Source organism: Mirounga leonina, unplaced genomic scaffold (assembly GCF_011800145.1).
Source record: "Mirounga leonina isolate KUSES-001 unplaced genomic scaffold, KU_Mleo_1.0 Mir_174, whole genome shotgun sequence".
In the NCBI taxonomy this organism is placed as follows: Eukaryota; Metazoa; Chordata; class Mammalia; order Carnivora; family Phocidae; genus Mirounga; species Mirounga leonina.
Window position 1 is genome coordinate 81,071,278 of NW_023270451.1, and position 22,949 is coordinate 81,094,226.

Here is a 22,949-nt window from a genome sequence, read left to right on the forward strand (position 1 = left end):
TGAGTATACCTATAAAATAAGTTGTATGGCTTAAAATTATGTGTGTCATATTTTATTGAGATAATCTCTCATTGTTAGTTTTTTCTAATTTTAACATTTATAATAACCCTCCATTGATCATCTTTGTAACTATATATCTGGACAAAAAGTTAATCTATAGTATAAATTACTGACATAAAATTACAAATTCAAAAGGCATTTATGGTTTTAATTATCTTGCTAAATAACTTTCAAGTTCTCCTTTTGTACCAATTTATAATGGAAATAACATACTTTATAGTTTCTGAGAAATATGGCAGACCAAGCAAATATATTAGTCTAACCTTCATCCTCAAAAGTCCCTACAAGAATTGTAAATGATTAAAATGAGGATAAACCCATACCTGTAAAAAGAACAAAGTGGATCAGGGCTAATATATTGGAGAAGCTCTATGCTTTTTGTGAAAGTAAAAGCAGACAGAATCATATCATATTGGTAAATTTGAAGAAGTATGTAACTCAAATTCCAGATTATGGTAGATGAGAAATGCAAAAAATAAGGGTGACTGAAATGCACAGCTGAAACCCAGAAAGTCTTTCTACTTGGGCTTAGTAGGTATAATAATAAAACTGAAAAATTTGGTGAAATACAAGGTGAAGCCAATTATGTTTACTTTACACACACAGATACACACAGACACACACACACACTGAATTGTCAATCTATCTCCAAAAAATCCTAAGTGAACACCTTAGAAAGAATTAACCTGTTAGATTGTACATTACTTTCCTAGAATAAAGTGCTCTGATTCTGAATCTGTGGCACCTCCCATTTTAAAGATAGTTTTCCACCATTTCAGTATGAAGGGAAGTTTACCAATCCACTCAGTACCTATGTATTATATATTCTATTTAAGAAAGAATGTTAGTGAAAAATTTTAGTCTGCATACCCAAAAGTTGAGGAGACAAGATATGTAGAACTAACCTACCTAATATTTTGTTCCTTAATTGGAATGAAAAAACAGGATTAATCGATATATAAAGAAAATCAGCAGCATGAAAGGAAAAAACTAAGTCAAACACACAAAAATGTGACCAAAAGAGGAAACAGATATTATTCATGACAGAAGAGAATTTTTAAAAATTCAATATCTTCAGAAGAGTTCTAGATAATGTTTCCATGAAACAAGAGTCATGAATAGAACTGAGTGAAAACTCTCAAAAAATGGAGAAAATTTGGCAATTAAAAATATCAACAAATTAAAAATTAAAAGGAGAATTAGAAGATAAATGAGTTATTCTTCCAGAACATATATATGAAAACATAAAGAGCCTATAAAAGAAAATAAATTGGTCAAAACCATCAACCTAGGTAGCTCAAGATCTGATAAACAGAAGTTTCAAAAGGAGAGCATAAATGAAAAAAATGAGAAAAAATGTTAAATAAGAAAATCTCCCAGAACAAAAGAGATACCTGTCTCTAGATTTAACAGCATCCACTGATTGCTGGTGTCAGTAAATGAATAATGATTCAAAGGCACAACATTGAGAAATTTCAGAAGACTAAGTATAAAAAGATACCAATGCCAAATGCACCCAGAGAAAATGAGGAAAAGTATTATTATGAAGCAATTAATGTCATAATTAATTCATACTTTTCAATTACCAATTTTGGATAATGAAGAAAATGGTAATAATTATTTCAAAATTCTGAGGCAATAATATTTTGAACTTAGAATTGTATGCCCAGCCGAACTACGAATCAGACAGAAATGACAAAATCAAGCCACTTGAGAAACTCAAGAACTCAGAAAATGTACCTTCTATATGCTATTTTGGAGAAGGTTATGTAAGGATATATTTACACACAACAATAATGGCAATCACAGAAGATAAATGAGGGATAAAACAAAATAGTGGATTTAAGGAAAGGGCCTAAAGTAAATGAATCCTTCCTAGGCTGGTAATAATCAAGACAAAATGTGGGAAAAAAAAAAAAAGACAAAATGTGAATAAAAAATTCCTGGGCTGGAAGGAAAATACTTTGAATATAAAGAATGGGATGGATTCTATTTAATGGACAAAATGTTTCATGAGCTAGAATTTACTGAAGAAGGCATATATTTCTTCTTTCTGTAATGAAGATAAAGGAAATTAGATACTATGGAAACAAATCTTTTCCAGAAAGTAATATATAGATACAAGGCAAATTGAAATGTGCTGTGTTCTGAAGTTACTGATAATGTTTAACAAAGAGGATCTATTTGATATAAAGAATTTACTCTTCTTCCCTGAGTTGCATAGAGATTGTAACACTATACTAGGTGGAAGGACTGTACTACCCACATACTACTCAGCTTCTCAGTGAAAAATATCTGCATGATTACAACAATGTAAACAGTAGTATTCAGCTTTTACAATCAGTCCGTAAACAAACACCACAGAATGTAGTTTTAAGATACAAATAAAAAGTAAATGTATCCAATTTTGAAATATCATTTTAATTTTAGTTAGAAGATGTTAAAATAGAGGTGCCTTGGTGGCTCACTTAGTTAAGCATCTGCCTTCGGCTCAGGTCATGATCCCAGGGTCTTGGGATAGAGCCCCGCATCTGGCTCCCCACTCAGCCAGGAGCTTGCTTCTCCCTCTGTCCCTTCTCCCCCACTCATGCATGCTTCTCTCTCTCTGTCTGAAATAAGTAAATAAAATCTTTAAAAAAAGATGTTAAAATATAGAAGGTCGGAGTGAGTTCAGAGTAGGTATGGATTTTTATTTCTTCATTTAGATAATAGGAATTCAACATATTTAGAAGAGAACAAGAAGTAAGTGTTACTATCTTATTTAAAGATCTTATCTGTTATCTTATTTAAAGTTTTAAGTAGGCACTCTAAGCATGTAAATAAACATGAAGTTTAAGAGGGGAGAGAATGGAGAAGAAAGATTAGTGAGACCGTATCTAACTATTGAATAATGCTAGCTGAAAGCAGTGATATGTTAAAATGGATGAAAGCACAACATTTAAGAGCAATGAATAAATCAATATGAAAACAATAGTTGGAGATGCAGTTATAGAACTAAAATTAGACCTATAGAAATTAAGTGCTTTCTCCCTTTAGACTCAAATATTACTGTGTGAGAAGTGAAAATCTTTGATTTCCTCAAAAGCATGTTTCCTACCCAAGGAAACAAATTGAAATTAAACTCTTATATTAACCCTTCATTTAAAACGTATTTTTGGGGGGCACCAAGGTGGCTCAGTCTGTTCAGAGTCTGACTCATGTTTTCAGCTCAGGTCATGATATCAGTTCCCTGATAGTGAGCCCATGTTGAGCTCTGCATTCAGTGAGGAATCTGCTTGACATTCTCTCTCTCACTCTCTCTTTGTCCCTCCCCCCGCTTGCTCTCTTTCTCTCTCAATAAATAAACAAATAAATAAATAAAATCTTTAAAAAAAAAAGAAACTTTCTCTAGTCTCCTATGTTGACTTTTTTTTTTCATTTTACGTCTATCAGGGTTCTTCTTCATTCAGTTGGCTTACACTTTTTTATTAAGAGGAAATTCATTTCCCACATAAAATAAATAAAATCTCTAAAATAAGTAAAATCATTAAAAATATTTTTTAAATATTTTTATATTTTAAATATATTAAATATATTATATTAAATTATATTATTAATTATATTATATTAAATTATATATTATTAAATTATATTATATTAAATTATATTAAATATATATGCATTAAAATATATTTTATGAGTCACCCAGGTGCCCTGAGAAAGTTTCTTTATTTCTAGACAAAGTACAGAATTTAGAAACTCGGGCGCCTGGGTGGCTCAGTCAGTTAAGCGACTGCCTCCGGGTCAGGTCATGATCCCAGGGTCCTGGGATCGAGTCCCACATCTGGAGCCAACTTCTCCTTCTCCCTCTGCCTGCTTGTGTTCTCTCTCTCTCTCTCTCTCTGTCAAAATAAATAAATAAAATCTTTTTAAAAAAAGAAATTCAGTGATTAAGGAAGGAGTTGAACAGTGTTGATAACTAAAATCAAAAAAGTGATGGAGTGTAGAGACAGTGAGACAAAGATTCTGTGATTAGCCACAGCCACAAATCCACTATTTGGAATTGAATAGAAATTCAAGGTCAGACAAAGTTTCAACTATTAATATAACTTGTCTTCAGTCATTCTGTGTACCTTATGTGATGCAGAAGCAAAAATCATAAAGGTTTTTGCCCTCAATTAATTATTTGGGTAGACTATTTCAGTTCAACAGACAGGATTTCTAAAACGATAACTTGGGGCGCCTGGGTGGCTCAATTGGTTAAGCAGTCAGCTCTTGGTTTCGGCTCAGGTCATAATCTCAGGGGTTGTGGGATCGAGCCCCATGTCAGGCTCCATGCTGAGTGTGGAGCCTGTTTCAGATTCTTTCTTCCTCTCCCTCCCCCTCCACGCCTTCCCACTCATGTACTCTCTCTGAAATAAATAAATAATCTTTTTTAGAAAGTAAATAACGGGCAACTGAGTGGCTCAGCTGGTTAAGCATCTGCCTTTGGCTCAGGTCACAATCCTGGGGTTCTGGGATGGAGCCCTGCATCAGGCCATCTTCTCAGCGGGTAGCCTGCTTCTCCCTCTGCACCCCCCAACTCCCAGCTCATGCTCTCTCGCCCTCTCTCTCAAATAAAAAATAGAACCTTATAAATACATAAATAAATAAAAATAAAACAACAACTTGATCAAATTCTGCATGGGAAATGCTACTTATTTTAATTTATGATTATTTTGAATGATATTTGATGGTAAATATACATTAAACATAAATGTAGATGGCCAAGATAACATTACTGGAGAAATATTCAATTTTCAAGTTCCTTATTTTTATGTGACTAATACTGCAACCTCAATAAAGCCATAATGTGCTTTTATACTATTAGAGTGAAACTGATTTTGATAACTAATTAAATGGTCTCAATCAAATCTTAAGTATCTAAAAAATGGCCTGTGTACATTATTCCACTTAATGTTGACTTGATTAACTGCAGATATTGAAAGTATTTTCTGCCCTATCTTTGTGTGACATGGGAAATACCATAATCTCTTTTGCTTTTTCCTATTTGAATTGAAAAATAACACTATTTTATTTTTTTTAATGTTTTATTTATTTATTCATGAGAGTCAGAGAGAGAGAGAGAGAGAGAGAGGCAGAGGCAGAGGGAGAAGCAGGCTCCCCACCCAGCAGGGAGCCCGATGCGGGACTCGATCCCAGGACCCCGGGATCATGACCTGAGCCGAAGGCAGACGCCCAACCATCTGAGCCACCCAGGCATCCCATAAGTTTTTTCTTTCTTATTTGTCCAAGAATTAGTGTTGTGCTTATGTTATTTTTAGATAAGCCCTACACACTTATTTACCAAATTCCTAAATAATATCTTTCATTATAGCTCCTAATTTATCAATAATATACATATAAATGTAATTTATTGTATCATACAATCTAACCAAATTATTTATTCTATAGAGTAGCTTTAGATATTTTGTTGCATTTTCCAGGTATATGATCTTATCCTCCACAAATAAAGAAGAATATTTTACTTTTTCTCTTCTAAATTTTTAGAATTTTGTTTTTATTAATATCACTATTTTTTCCTCTTCGATAATGTTGCCTTGTACTTATTCTAAAAATTTTAATAGTTATATCATGGGAATATACATTTTTTTGTTTTTGTTTGTTTTTGCCTTTGTTGTTAAAATTATTGTTTCTCTTTTAAATATAATGCTGGTTTTTGGTATAACATGCCAAGGAAGTTTTTATCAATTCTATAGTATTGGTTTATCTTGAATTGTTGTTTTGCTAAATGCCTTTTCAGCATACATGTAGTCATATGACTTTTTAAAATATTATTTTTTTAATTTAAATTCAATTCATCATTAGTTTCAGATGTAGAGTTCAGTGATGCATCATTTGCATATAACACCCAGTGCTCATCACATCTCATGCCCTCTTTAATGCCCATCATCCAATTCCCCCATCCCCCCCCACCTCCCCTCCGGCAACCCTCTGTTTCCCAGAGTCAAGAGTCTCTCATGGTTTGTCTCCCTCTCTGATTTCTTCGCATTCAGTTTTCCCTCCCTTCCCCTATGGTCCTCTGTGCTATTTCTTATATTCCACATATGAGTGAAACCATATGATAATTGTCTTTCTCTGATTGACTTATTTCACTTAGCGTAATACCCTCCAGTTCCATCCATGTTGATGTAAATGGTAGGTATTCATCCTCTCTGATGGTTGAGTAATATTCCATTGTATATATGGACCACATCTTCAGGGCATCTCTTCTCCTTCCACAGTGTGGCTATTGTGGACATTGTTGCTTGAACATTGGGGTGCAGGTGCCCCTTTGTTTCACTACATCTGTATCTTTGGGGTAAATACCTAGTAGTGCAATTGCTGGGTCATAGGGCAGCTCTATTTTTAACTTCTTAAGGAACCTCCATACTGTTTTCCAGAGCGCCTGTATCAGCTTGCATTCCCTAGCCTCAGCAATCAAGAACAAAAAGAAATAAAAGGCATTCAAATTGGCAAAGAAGAAGTCAAACTCTCTCTCTTTGCAGGTGACATGATACTTTATGCGGAAAACTCAAAAGACTCGTCCCCAAAATTGCTAGAACTCATACAGCAATTCAACAATGTGGCAGGATACAAAATCAATGCACAGAAATCAGTTGCATTTCTATACACTAACAATGTGACTGAAGAAAGAGAAATTAAGGAATCAATTCCATTTACAGTTGCACCAAAAACCATAAGATACCTATGAATAAACCTAACCAAAGAGGTAAAGGGTCTGTACTCTAGAAACTACAGAGCACTTATGAAAGAAATTGAGGAAGACATAAAGAGATGGAAAAAACATTCCATGCTCATGGATTGGAAGAATAAATATTGTTAAAATGTCTATGCTACCTAGAACAATGTACACATTCAATGCAATCCCTATCAAAATAACATTGACATTTTTCACAGAGCTGGAACAAACAATCCTAAAATTTGTATGGAACCAGAAAATACCCAAATAGGGGAATGTTGAAAAAGAAAACCAAAGCTGGGGGCATCACAATGCCTGACTTCAAGCTCTGTTACAAAGTTGTAAGCATCAAGACAGTATGGTACTGGCACCAAAGAGAATAGAGAGCCCAGAACTGGACCCTCAATTCTATAGTCATACGACTTTTAAAATTTAATTATATTAAGGATTTTCCTAAATACTGAACTATCCTTTCATTGCTACAATTAACCCTATTTGGTAATAAGTCAAAGTTATTTAAAACTTTTCCTAGACTATATCTGCTAATACTTTATTTAGTTATGTTGCTTTCATACTCATGTGAGTATTTGTCTGGTTCTATTTCCGAACAATATTTTCAAGATCTGGTATCATTGTTATGCTTGCTTAATGTAAAAGTATCAGAAAATTATCTTTCCTAGTTTATGTTTTTAAGTGGCTAAATAGAATTTCTCATTATTATGAAAAATTTCAAATTTATGGAAAAGTTGAAAAATGTAAAGTGAATCAATGTATTATAACCACATAAATTCTACATTATGCTAGATTTTCTTTACACACTCACACATGTACAGATACACATCTGTTATTCCTCGGATGTCTTTTAAAGTAAATCTTAGATTTCATTATACTAAACAGTACTATTTATAATTGTTAGATGTCAATACATCTTAAAATATGTCTGCATACAAAACACATACAAGATGGAAGGGAACTGATAAACTGGCTGATAATATTTACAATTCATATCACATAGTGAAAATTCCAATTTTCATGAATATTAGTGAGAAAAAAGAGAAACAGCCTAATTAAGAACTGGGTAAGTGGTATAAAAATGGCTCTTAACTATGTTAAATGATTTTTAAATAAGAAAAAAAGTAAATTCAAGCTGTACTTAGATACAATTTTCACCAATCACACTGGCAAAAACATAAAATTTGATCACGCATTACATTAGAAAAATAGTTCAAAAAGAAACTTATACATTAATGGAGATAGTGTAAATTGTTCAACCCTTATGTCAATATTTCTCAAAATTGTAAATGAATATATATTTCATTCCAGGTATTTCACTTCTAGGAATTTGTCCCACAGATATCATTATGCATATGAAAAATGTTCTATGTACAAGATTATTCAATTAAGAACTTTTGTAAGAGCAAAAGTTTGGAAACGACCTCAGTGTATGCCAACAACAAATTGTTTATAAATGTTAGGCATATTTATAATATGGAATGCTATTCATATCAAAATGAAGATCAACTCTGAATAAATTGCTTTGGAATTAGCATCACCTTAAGTGTAACATCAAAGAGAAAATGTATTTTAAGAGGGTTTCTTTTCTTTTTTACTTTTTTTATTTAAATTCAATTTGGTTAACAAATAGTGTATTATTAGTTTCAGGGGTAGAATTAGTGATTCATCAGTTGCATATAACACCCAGTGCTCCTTACATCAGGTGCCCTCCTTACTGGCCATCACCCGTTACCCCATCCCCCTGCTCATCTCCCCTCCAGCAATCTCTATCTGTTTTAAAAAAGGGAAAATAATACAAAGCTGTATTGGCATAAAAATATCTGGGAGGCTAAGTAGTAACAATACTTACCTATAAGGAATTACACAAATTAAGTAGATGAGTAGGAAAGCAGTGAGGGCATCTCTCTTTACACTTACTTTAATGTTTGGGTCATGTAAATAAAAAAAAATCAAAACATAAAAATAAACATAAAACATGTTCAACTAAATCCTTAAAATAGCCAGTGATGAGAACCTCTATTTACAACTGTAATGTGGGAGAAGTTTAGAAAGCATTATCCCCTTCTTACACAGAAAAGCTGAGCATAGGGACAATGAATGACTGTTCTTGGATAAATCAGAGAACTGAGATCACAAGGCAAACTGGCACTGAAATTTGGAAAGACAGATGAATCATGAGAGTCCCAACCGAGATCTGCTTCCCTGGAGCAGAAGCCACTGGAGCTATAAACTGGTAGGAACACATACATGGCAATTTTGATGAATAGCTGGAGTCTTGAGTGTGGACCAGCACAAAAGTGAGAAACTCCTAGAATTGCAGTCTTAGGGGCCCCCCAGAATTTCCTGGGTTATAGCTATAGGACCCCCATCGGTTTCTCATGATGAAGAACCAAGAAGGACTTCCTGTGGCTTGGGCAAAGAGAGCGGCAAAATAATCATTTTGAAATAGTCCTGGAACATCCTCCATAACAAAATTTTATGCTTGGAAGAAAAGAATTTACCAGCACCTTATCCCATTTGGGGGAAGAACCTTCTTCCTCTTTTCCTCTTTGTCTCATTCTAGCCTCATTTAGCCTTCTTGTGTTAAAGGGATGGACAGCACCCCCCATCTCCCAAAAGAAGACTGGAAAAGTACCTCCCAAAAAAACACAAACCCAATGAAATACTAAGGTTTAATTGAAAAAATAAGCTATAGCATGTTCCTGCTCTCCCACACCCTACCACCATACCAGTACAGCAATAATGTTTTATAGCTGAAAGAGTGGAAAGATGCAGACCCTCTGAGGAGTACTTAGGGAGACCCAGAGCAATAATAGTGAAAAAAGGGGGTACTATAGGAATTTGGAATTTCTGGCACCCACAGCTACAACAAGCATTAAGCAGCCCAATTGCTAGCCAGACTCATATAAAATCTCACACTGAAGCCCAATTTACCTCAGTTTCTATTACCTAATACATAATGTCCAGATTTTGACAACATATGCAAGCCACACCAAAGGCAAGATAAAGTGCAATCTCAAGAGAAAAAAATAAGCATTAGAACCAGACTCAAGACATGACACAGATGTTGGAATTATCAGACAAAATTTAAAATAACTAGGATCCATTTGAAGAGCTCTAAATGGGAAAAGACACAATATGCAAGAATACATGGGTAATACAAGGACAGAGGTGGGAACACTAATGAAGAATCAAAGGGAACTATTAAAAATCAAAACCATCAGTAGATTTGACATGGCCAAGGAAAGAATCGGTGAGAAAAACTCCCCACTCCTTAAATGTGGTTTTGTACGGTGATTTCCTTCCCAAGAATATAGCATGGAAAGGGAGTAGAAAGAATGGCTTTACAGTGGGGGAACCCAAAAGTCACTGCCTCAGCTAGGTGATCAAAATCAACACCACATCGTAAATCATGTTAATAGTTTGTACTTTTAACAGGATGTGATGAAAACAACACTTTACTTCTGCGACCTCCCTTTTTCACACACACAACCCTGTCCTAATCATGAGAAAACATCGGACATTCCAACTGAGGGACATTCTACAAAATAACCAATGACTACTCCTTAAAACTGTCAAGATTATCAGAACAAGGGAAGTCTGAGAAACTATTACAGCCAAGAGGAGTGTCAAGAGACATGACAAGCTACACTTAATGCAGTATCTTGCCTGGGATTTTGAGAAGGAAAAGGACATTAGGTAACAACTAAAAGAATCTGAGTAAAGTGTGGAGTCAATTAATTATGTTTCAATCTTGGTTTGTTAATTGTAACACATATGTAGTACTAATACAAGATGTTAAAAAAGAGAAAATTCTTGGTACTATCTTCATAATTTTTCTGTAATTCTGAAACTGCCCTAAAATTAAGTTTATATAAGAAAGTCTCCAGTGATAAAATTGGAAGGGTAGGAAGGACTAAAAGGAAAAAAAAATAGGGAAACAAACTCAGAACCTGGAAAAGAGCCATAATTTTTTTAAAATGTAATTTAAGAGACATGGAAAAAGACTAAAAATTTCTTATTTATTTATTTTTAATTATTTATTTATTTGAGAGAGAGTGAATGCACAAGCAGGGGGAGCAGCAAAGGGAGAGGGAGAAACAGGCTTCCCGCTGAGCAGCGAGCCCAAAGTGGGGCTCAATGACAGGACCCTGGGATCATGACCTAAGCCAAAGGCAGATGCTTAGCTGACTGAACCACCCAGGTGCCCCAAAAAAGACAAAAAATTTCAACTGCTGAGTTCTCAATATAGATAAGAGGTTCTGCAGAAAGGTAATAAGGAACAGCTTAGCTTATTAAAATAATTTTTTAAAAAGCTAAGAATTTTCCTATTCAAGGGAAGTAATAAGATCTCAAAATGTCTCAAGACAGATCTTAATGAAATGGTATAACTTCAAGGAGAAAGTAAATACCTTAGTAGCTACATTAAGGGACAATCTTACAAGGGAATAATAATGATGTTGGCAACCCACTTCTCAGCAACAATAACAGATGGAAGAAGAAGATGAACTGGTATCTTTAATTTTTTTTAAAGATTTTATTTATTCATTTGAGAAAGTGAGTGAGAGCAAGTGAGCAAGCATGCACAGGGGGAGCAGCAGAGGGAGAAGCAGACTCGCCACTGAGCAGGGAGCCTGACATGGGCTGGATCCCAGGACCCCGGGATCATGACCTGAGCTGAAGGCAGACACATAACTGACTAAACCACCAGGTGCCCCATGAACTGGCGTCTTTAAGACGCTATAAGTAAATAGCTGTCAAACTGGACTGATAGAGCCACAAACATTATTTGTCCACAATAAGAATGAAGTTACATTTTTATTTAAAAGTGCTAAAAACATTTACCACCCAAAGACCTTCTGCGAACTATTAGTAAAGGATATACCTCAGAAAGAAGAAAATTAAACCCAAAGGAACTGGCAAAATATACTGTTGAATTAACTACAGATTGTTAAAAAAAAATACTTACATTTTCATGATGAAAAATTAGGAACAAAATATCAACACAGGTAATGTAGGAAATGTGAGGGAGCACGGGTAATAACAAGCACCTTAGTGGCAAATTCTTACCCTATTCAGGGATAAAAGAAATTTAATAACATTAAAATTTGTTAGATTTTTAAAAAATTATATTCATGGGTAAAATTCAAATTGTACCTCCAGTGTAAGAATGGAGGCTCCTGGGTAGTGCAGTCAGTTGAGCATCCAACTCTTGGTTTTGGCTCAGGTGGTGATCTCAGGGTCGAGACTGGGCCCCCTTTAAGCCCACATTGAGCCCGCATTGGGCTCTGTGCTCTGCAGGGAGTCTACTGGAGATTCTCTCTCCTTATCCCTTCTCCCACCCCTTGGTAGTGGACTCATGCTCTCTCTCTCAAAATAAATAAATAAATCTTAAAGGAAAAAAATAAGAAGGTAGGGTGGAGAAAGAATAAGAAAAACAACAACTAAGTGGGATCCATTAAAAAAAAAGCCATAGAAGGAGAAAATAAGGACAAGAAAATAAAAGTTAATTGAAACACAAAATAAAACAAAGTAATAATTGCTAATAATACATCAAAATGCAAATATTTAAATTGTATTTTTTGAAATTTAGCTCATGCTATTTAAAAAGAATATATTTAAAACAAAATGACATAGAAAAGTATAACTAAAAACATAAAGAAAAGACAGACATCATCTCAACAACTGAAAGCTGATGTAGCAATATGAATAAGAAACAAAAATATTATAAGGTATAAAGCATAAATAAGTATTAAGAATGTTCCTACATGAGGATTAAAGAAATAATCCACTAGAAGATGTTATAATCATGAATGCATATGCACCTAAAAATATAGTGTCCTAACATTTAAAGAAAAATTGATAGAAACATGAAGAAAAAAATGTTTAAAAAAATCAAAGCAGACACACATGAATATAGTCAACTGATTCTGACAAAGGTGCAAAGGCAATACAATGGGGCAAAGATAGTCTTTTCAACAAATAACTGGAACTGGACATCCACAAGCAAAAAAAAAAAAAAAAAAGAATCAAGCCAGATATTATACCCTTCACAAAAATTAACTCAAAATGGACCACAGATCTAAATGTAAATCGTAAAACTATAAAATTCATAGGAGACAACAGAGGAGAAAACCTAGATAGCCTAAGGTATAGAAATGCCCTTTAAGATATAATACCAAAGTCATAATCCATAAGATAAACAATTAATAAGCTAGAATTTATGAAAATTAGCTCCATGAAAACCATTATCAAGAAAATCAGAAGACAAGGGCGCCTGGGTGGCTCAGTTGGTTGAGCGACTGCCTTCGGCTCAGGTCATGATCCTGGAGTCCCGGGATCGAGTCCCGCATTGGGCTCCCCCTGCTTGGCGGGGAGTCTGCTTCTCCCTCTGACCCTCCTCCCTCTCATGCTCTCTGTCTCTCATTCTCTCTGTCCCAAATAAATAAATAAAATCTTAAAAAAAAAAAATCAGAAGACAAGACACAGGATGGGAGAAAATATTTGCAAAAGACACATCTGATAAAGATTGTTACCCAAAATATACAAAGAACTCAGAAAACAATACGAAGGCAAACAACACAACTTAAAAATGGGTCAAAACCCTTGACACCTTACCAAAGAAGATAAACACATGACAAATAAACATATGAAAAGATGCTCCACGATATGTCATCCAGGAAATGTAAGTTAAAATAGCAATGGAATACCACTAAACACCTATTAAATTGGCCAAAATCCAGAAGACTGCCGATAGCAAATGTTGCTAAGATGTGGAACAACGGGAAGTCCCATACATTGTTGGTGGAAATGTTACTTCTATAGCCACTTTGAAAGACAGCTTGGCAGCTTCCTACAAAACTAAACCTAGTCTTACCACACAATCCACTAATTGGTCTACTTGGTATTTACCCAAAGAGTTGAAACTTCTGTCCATACAACAACCTGCACATAGATGTTTATAGCTGCTTATTTATAATTTCCAAACCTTGGAAGCAACCAAGATGCCCTTCCATAGATGAATGGATAAATTATGGTACATTCAGGCAATGGAACATGACTCAGTACTAAAAAGAAATGAGCTATCAAGCCACAATAAGACATGCAAGAACCATAAACGCATATTACTAAGCAAGAGAAGCCAGTCTGAAAAGCCTAAATACTCTCTTATTCCAACCATAGGACATTCTGAAAAGGATAAAACTATGAAGATAGCATAGAGAGCAAGATGGAGTCATTCATGTCAAGCAGTGGCCTGTGTCAAGTAAGGACCAAGCAGCTAAGGGCATTGCAGCCAAGACCAGAACCAGCTGACAACACACTCAGAACCAGAGGAGGTCTGCAAAGGCTCAAGATTGATTTTATCTTGTTTGTTACATGACTTGTCTTGTGCTTTGCTTTGTGTGATGTGAAAGAAGCCAAGTTAAACACATGGTGAAATGCCATTGAGTTTGGAAATCTTAATCTGCTTTATCATTATGTTAACCTTGTTTTATGACTGAATAAAACTGATCTTGTAGAAAGACACAACTCACGTGTGCTCCTTCAGAGTATGCTCATGACACAGTAAAAAGATCAGTGATTGCCAACGTTTGGTGGGGGAAGAGATGAATAGGTAAAGCACAGAGGATTTTAGATTTTAGGGCAATGAAAATACTCCATGTAATACCATAATGATGGATACACTTATTATACATTTGTCCAAACCCATAGAATGTACACCAGAAAGAGTAAACCATAAAGTAAACTAGGGATTTGGATGATTATGATGTATCAGTGTGGGTTCATCAACTGTAACAGTCATACCATTCTGTTGAGGGAGGTTGATAATAAGAGAGTTGTATGCATGTGTGAGGGCAGAGGCTATATAGGAAATCTGAAATTCCCATCAATTTTGCTATGAACCTAAAACTGTACTAAAAAAAATTTTTTAAATCATAATGGGAGATTTTAACGTGTTTTTCTCACAAATGTCTGACTAGACACAAAAAATAGAAAATAGCAGATTGGAAGCAAACAAACCAAAAAAAAATAATAATAATTAATGAACTTTACTAACATATAAATAGAGTCAGAGGGAAAACCCTGGTACCCAACCAAATTTGGACTGTTCTATTTCTAAAAATTGACAATTCTAGAGGTCACCAAAAAAAGTTAGTTACAACTTTAAAATAATGATTTGTCTGCCGAATTTATTTTTTCTTCACAGTCAACTTTGGTTAGAGATCAAGAAGTAAAATGGTAGCAAAAATATCTAAAAATACAATCCATAGACTAAATGGGAAATCTTATAAAGTTTTTAAGACGACGAGATGCAGTCAAGATGGTACATTAAAGGCAATGCATCTGTCCCCACCTCCCCCCAGAAAGCAAACAAACCAAAAAACAGATTAGAAAATAATTTCAAGGTGGGGGTCAGGGAATGAACAAGCAGTACACAGGATTTTTAAGAAAGTAAAAACACTCTGTATGCATTATAGTGATGAATATATGTATGTCATTATACTTGTGTCCAAATTCATAGAATATACAACACCTAAAATCAACCCTAAGTTTATCTATGGACCTGGGTGACTATGGTGTGTCAATGTACTTTCATGCTTGGTAAAAACTGGATCATTCTGGTGAGTAATGTTGATAATGGCGGAGGTTACATGTAGCAGCAAAAGGTACGTGAGAAATCTCTGTACCTTCCTCTCAGTTTTGTTGTAAACCAGAACTGTTTTTTTTTTAATCATCTTTTTGAGGCACCTGGGTGGCCCAGTCGGTTAAGCGTCTGCCTTTGGCTCAAGTCATAATCCTGGGGTCTTAGGATCGAGCCCTGCATCAGGATCCCTGCTCAGTGGGGAGCCTGTTTCTCCCTCTCCCTGCCCCCACTTGTGCTCTCTCTCATTATCTCTCTCTCTCTCAAATAAATAAAATCTTTAAGAAAAGAAACAAGAGGGCGCCTGGGTGGCTCAGTTGGTTAAGCGACTGCCTTCGGCTCAGGTCATGATCCTGGAGTCCCGGGATCGAGTCCCGCATCGGGCTCCCTGCTCGGCAGGGAGTCTGCTTCTCCCTCTGACCCTCCTCCCTCTCATGCTCTCTGTCTCAAATAAATAAATAAAATCTTTAAAAAAAAGAAAAGAAACAAGAAACTACTTTCTTTAAAAAAAATCATCTTTTTTTTACAAAGAAATTCGAGCATAAAACTAAAAACATTTAAGAGCAAAAAGTAATAAACCTGTGAGCAGAATTCATATTTTTGGAGGTAATTTTGATAGTTCATTTGGAAAAATGAAAATTTTAATAACCTGTATAAAATACTTAAAATAAATCTTAATGCATCCAAATTCTGAAAGGATAAAAAGGAATTAACCAGTTAAAATCCATGAGAAAACCAGAATCCAGAGAAATACAAGGAGCATTAAACCCACTTTTACCTTGAACCAGGCACAATTAAACTTCAGTTTTGATGGATTTATGAGGCAAGCAGGACAGAAATTAAAACAAAGAATCCTTTCCTGAAGATGGAGTTTTTTCAAGATCAAAAGATGAGTCCTTCATAGTTTGGTTGAACCAGAAGTAAACGTTCCTCAGGCAATTACAAAGAACCCTGAGTTTTTACTGAAGGAGAAAAACAGTTGTTCCCCGAGACATCGTGATTATAAGTAGCTCTTCCAAATCAGCTTCTTGAGGCCAAGCCTAAATTCCCAACACCTGAGTGGTCTAAACAGCCTCAACATATATCCCAAAGAGCTAAAAGAACCACAATCATAGCCAAATAGTAGCATAGAGATAGTAATACTAATAGATAGTTATATATCTCTGAGAAAATCACAGAATAAACAAAAATTAGAAAAACATTTAGACGGTTTGGTGAACAAACTTAATTCACTAAATTTCTTCTCAGGAGGATAGCATCTTCATCTGTGTCTCAGAGAAGCCAATTGGATAACTTAGACAATGAACAGTCCACAGGAAAACGATTACAGATGCAGGAGGGGTACTGAATAAACAGCTGAAACTACAGAGGAGCTACAAAGACTTTTGACCAAGATTGTAAATCAATAATGCTCACTATTAAAAAAAAATTAAAGTCAAGTTTGAAAATGTGTTCAGGGAACATGAAACTGTAACAAGTAACCTAAGGGTTGAAAAAAGCATGGAAGAGAACATGTAGAAAGTCAGTCTTTACAACTTGAAAGATATTTTCTTTCTCTCTTTTTTTTTTTCCTTTTAATTTTCAGTAGTTGTTCTAAATGTCTGTCTGGGTATAGTTTCTCTTGGAATTATTCTGACTGAAGATGGATGAAGTTCCTTGAACTGGCAAACTGTTTTTCACCAGTTTTGGAAATTGTCGGTCTTCATGTCTTCAAAAATTGCATCTTCACCAATTTTTGTCTACTACTTAAAGACTCCAGTAACATGCAATTTAGATTTTAAACCATATTCCATGTATCTATTATTCTTTTTAAAATTTATATCTTGGGCGCCTGGGTGGCTCAGTTGGTTAAGCGACTGCCTTCAGCTCAGGTCATGATCCTGGAGTCCCTGGATCGAGTCCCGCATCGGGCTTCCTGCTCGGCAGGGAGTCTGCTTCGTCCTCTGACCCTATCCCCTCTCAGGTGTTCTCTCTCTCTCATTCTCTCTCTCGCAAATAAATAAATAAAAAATTAAAAAAATAAAATTTTTATCTTTTTTATGCTTTAATATGGGTATTTTCTTCTAATCTTTTTTTTTTTTAAAGATTTTATTTATTTATTTGCGAGAGAGAGAATGAGAGACAGAGAGCACGAGAGGTAGGAGGGTCAGAGGGAGAAGCAGACTTCCTGCTGAGCAGGGAGCCCGATGCGGGACTCGATCCCAGGACTGCAGGATCATGACCTGAGCTGAAGGCAGTCGCTTAACCGACTGAGCCACCCAGGCGCCCCTAATCTTTTTTTCTAATTTACTCATTTTTTCTCTTCAATTGTGCCTAACCTGCTGTTGAAACCATCATTGAGCTATTAATTTTATTTCCCATTATAGAAATAATATCTGATATTTCATAGTTTCATTTCTCTGGTGAAATTCTCCATTCATGCCACTTAATACCTTGGGTGTATATTAAATATAGTGGTTTTAATTTTTTAAATTTTATTTATTTTTGAGAGATTGAGAGAGCATGCACACACACACAAGAGGGGAAGTGGGGGGCAGAGGGAGAGGGAAAAGGAATCTCAAGCAGACCCTGAGCTGAGCACAGAGCAGTGTCTCGGCTCCACACTGAGATCATGACCTCAGCCGAAACCAAGAGTCTGACGCTCAACCAACTGAGCCACCCAGGAGCCCCTTAAATATAGTGGTCTCAATTACTGGTAACGCCAGTGTAAGGGTCTTCTACATTTCTATTTTGCTATGTATTTTTTCTTCTGTATTTCTATTTCATTTTAGTGGCTGCTAGGTTTAACTGAGGGATACCCCCTTTTATGAGAAAATAAATAAATAGAGCTCCTTTGAGGCTCTGGATGATGTTATTGTCCCCCAGATGGGATGTAATTTTGTTTTTGCAGATGCTCTTGCTATGAACAGGTAAACTTAATTCAGAAATTAAGCTGATAAGAAACAAGGCTTGGGTTCTTAGAATGTGGGTTTGTTTCTAGTGCACCCTATGATATAGCCCTTCGGGGTCATGACTAGAAACACAGATTTTTTTTCTTATGAGGCTTTAAGTTTCTTCTTATCAGATTTCTTCTTATCAAGCTATAAACTCCTACTGTTGTTACCTTTTCCCTGTAAAATTACCAAGTTCGGTTTATTATCACATCCTCTCCCTGCTGCTCTCAGTTAGTTTTTCAGACATGATGCTTTTAAATGGAAAAATATGTAGAGGGGAAAATTTGGCATCAAATGTAAGGTTCACGTCTCTGGAGTTGTCTTTTATCTGTACTCCAATGCCTTTTTTTTTTAATTTAAATCCAATTAGCCAACATATAGTACATCATTAGTTTCAGATGACCAGCTGCATATAAATATATACTCTTTATGTATATCTTATCCAGCTATTTTAATTTCTCACATTGAGGGGCGCCTGGGTGGCTCAGTCGGTTTAGCATCTGCCTTTGGCTCAGGTCATCATCCCAGGGTCCTGGGACTGAGCCCCGCTTCTCCTTCTGCCTGCCTCTCTGCCTACTTGTGCTCTCTCTCTATCAAATAAATTAAAATCTTTAAAAAATAATAATAATTTTTCACATTGAGCAGGTTTGTTCTAAATTGGCTAGTCCCCCATTGCTGGAAGTGCAACTCTTCAAGAGATTTCCTTTAGGCATTGGATGCAAAAGTTTTATGCATATACTTCACCTGTAGTTTCACTGATTAGAAGTTTTATGCATATACTTCACCTGTAGTTTCACTGATTAGAAGTTTTATGCATATACTTCACTTGTAGTTCACGGGCCCATATTGCTGCCTTTGAAGCTGGAAAATATAGACTATAACCGACAGATATGTTCTCAGCCAATGAAATTAATATTGAGGGACAATTAGGCACTAGCACATGTATGATACAATTTTCTTATCCATTTTATTCATTTTCTTTTGCCCTATTAGAATGTAATCTCTGGGAAGGAGTATTTTTATTTTATTTTATTTTGTTTATGCTTGTGTTGTATTTTAATAAAACATTGTATCCTATGTGCCTAGAGTATCCTGGTCCAGTGTAGGTAGGCACTCAACAAATATTTGTGATGCATGAAAGGCCTTTCTAAGCATATTGCTAAATGTCAAAAATTATACATCTTCAGTTTTTTGTTTGTTTGTTTGTTTTTGGATAGCAATCGTCCACAATTTTAATAATATTACAGTATAATTGTATCATTAAGATATAATAAAATACTTTCTGCCCAGGGACACCGCCGAGTAAGCATTGTTAAAGTCTCCCCTCCCACCGCCGTCATTTCTAAGTCAGAGTCTGCCAAAGAGCCTGAATAGCTGCGGAAGTTCTTCATCGGAGGTTTGAGCTTTGAAACAACCGATGAGAGTCTGAGGAGCCATTTTGAGCAATGGGGAACACTTACGGACTGGGTGGTAATGAGAGATCCAAACACCAAGCACTCCAGAGGCTTTGGGTTTGTCACGTATGCCACTGTGGAGGAGGTGGATGCAGCCATGAATGCAAGGCCACACAAGGTGGATGGAAGTGTTGTGGAACCAAAGAGGGCTGTCTCAAGAGAAGATTCTCAAAGACCTGGTGCCCACTTAACTGTGAAAAAGATTTTTGTTGGTGGCATTAAAGAAGACACTGAAGAACATCATCTAAGAGATTATTTTGAATAGTATGGGAAAATTGAAGTGATCAAGATCATGACTGACCGAGGTAGTGGCAAAAAGAGAGGTTTTGCTTTTGTAACATTTGATGACCATGACTCTGTAGACGAGATTGTCATTCAGAAATACCATACTGTGAATGGCCACGACTGTGAAGTAAGGAGAGCCCTATCTAAGCAAGAGATGGTTAGCGCTTCATCCAGCCAAAGAGGTCGAAGTGGTTCTGGAAACTTTGGTGGTGGTCATGGAGGTGGTTTTGGTGGGAATGACAACTTTGGTCATGGAGGGAACTTCAGTGGTCAAGGTGGCTTTGATGGTAGTCGAGGTGGCAGTGGATATGGTGGCATTGGGGATGGCTATAACGGATTTGGTAATGGTGGAAGCTATAATGCTTTTGGCAATTACAACAATCAATCCTCAAATTTTGGACCCATGAAAGGAGGAAATCTTGGACCCATGAAAGGAGGAAATTTTGGAGGCAGAAGCTCTGGCCCCTATGGTGGTGGCGGCCAATACTTTGCCAAACCACGAAACCAAGGTGGCTATGGTGGTTCCAGCAGCAGCAGTAGCTACGGCAGCAGCAGAAGGTTTTAATTATTGCCAGGAAACAAAGCTTAGCAGGAGAAGAGAGCCAGAGGAGGGACAGGGAAGCTACAGGTTACGACAGATTTGTGAACTCAGCCAAGCACAGTGGTGGCTGAGCCTAGCTGCTACAAAGAAGACATGTTTTAGACAATACTCATGAGTATGGGCAAAAAACTCGAGGACTGTATTTGTGACTAACTGTGTAACAGGTTATTTTAGTTTCTGTTCTGTGGAAAGTGTAAAGCATTCCAACAAAGGGTTTTAATGTAGATTTTTTTTTTTTGGACCCATGCTGTTGATTGCTAAATGTAATAGTCTGATCATGACGCTGAATAAATGTGTCTTTAAAAGAAAAGATATAATAAAATACTTTCATAATAGAAGCATCAACATTCAATAACAAAGCCAATGAAATATAGAAAAGTAACATGTCACTTACCATTTTTTCTAGACAAGGCACCTCTGATTTCATCAAACCTTTTTAAAAGTGTAATTGCCAGACTTACTAATTATATTGTCCGTTCTCCTTTGGATATACTTAAGTGTGTTACTCTTTCCTAAATGTAATATTCCAAAATAAAAACAATACAAAACAAATGGTCTGATCAGTGTTCAGGTTTAATGAAAGAAAGAGTCCCATTAGCTCATTCATTCATCATATTCTTGACGATGCTGCTATAGAAAAAATTGAACCACTGAGGTAGCAAAAATTTCTTCTGAGGATATAAACTCAAGTAAACAAATATTTAACTATTAACTAATAATCTCCTGAGATTCAGGATAGGGGATCATGAGCAGTACAAAATGTTATAAATTTATTTTATAGGATGAAAAAATGAGCTATCCAAAAATAAAATTGAAGCCAAATCTGTACCTTCAAATATTCAGTAAGATAGTATTGTGAGCAAGCATCCTTGGGAATTTATATCAGAGAATAACAGGATTTCAGGCAGGCTTTTTCGGGTGGTTATACCAAAGCTGCATCATTAAGAAATATTTTCCAAGATCCACTTGTACACGACAATTGAACTTTTACTCTGAAACAAAAAAAATGACACATAAGCTTTCTTCACCTTCACTAGCTGTCATAGTTCTAGAAATTATTAACTATAAATATTATTTCCTTTAAGTTATAAAAATTAGAAGTAATTATTGCACAGGTGATAAAATTGCAATAAAATTTTTTGACCACAGCTCATATAACCAGTATCCGTACCAAAACCTTCTTTAGGTATCTGTTGCATTTGTGGTTCCTTATCAATTTATTATGAGAATTACAAGCCAGATTAACATAACATAATAAAAATAAATAAATAAAAAGTACAAATCGTGACCATTATTATTATCGTTGTTGTTATTATTACTATTATTATTATCCCAACGTTTTGTGGTCAGTAACTGGATTGACTATTACTGCTGTTGATACTGGGAATTACCAAATGTAGAAGGTTAAAAATGGTCCCTCAAAAATGTCCATATCCCAATCCTGGGAACTGCGAATGTGTTATGTTGCAAAGCAAAAGGCAGTGAAAGTTGCAGGCGGAATGAATTTAAAATATGGAAATTATCCAGGTGGGCCCAATGTAATCACATGAGCTCTTAAAAGCAGAAGCAGGTGTTGGGTGGAAGAAAGAGACACCTTGATACAGACTCCATCACTTTGTCCGGTTTTGAGGGTGAAGAGAGGTGACCCTGAGCCGAGGAATGTGGTGGCTTCTAGAAGCGGGGAATGGTCCTAGCTGATAACTAACAAGAAAACAGGGACCTTTGTTCTGTCGCCACAAGGAACAAAATTCTACTAACAAATAAGCACATAAGCTAATTCGTCCTTAGAACTTTATGAAAGGAATGCTGTGGGCATTCCATCTTAGGCTTGGGAGAGGCATACCAAACTTCTGACCACCAGAACTGTAAGATAGAAAATTTGCATTGTTTAAATTGTTCAGTTTGTTGCAATTGGCTACAGTAGCAATGGGAAACTAAGCCAAAGCTTATGGACCCTATCTCAGGCAACAGTAAAAAAATACCTATTTCAAATAAGTGGTTGTAAATGTGCTGAAAACACACATGTGCAAACATCCACTGAGGCACACTCAAAATCCTCGTGATGACTAGTCCACTTCATCTTAACTTTAATGTCCCTCATGAAAACCCTGGGAGTAAAAGTAATTTAAATGTAGAATAGAAAATACCTCTGGGGCTTTATATTTATTGAAATATAGTAAACACTAATATTCCCTCATTTCAATTTAATAGCAGTTTTCAAGTGATTGCCTTATTA

At 35.7% G+C, this 22,949-nt stretch overlaps 1 pseudogene; it reads left to right on the top strand.

The window, feature by feature from the left end:
- The first annotated feature begins 15,436 nt into the window (after positions 1 to 15,436).
- LOC118020592 lies at positions 15,437 to 20,941 on the top strand (annotated as a pseudogene).
- Positions 20,942 to 22,949: the final 2,008 nt, after the last annotated feature.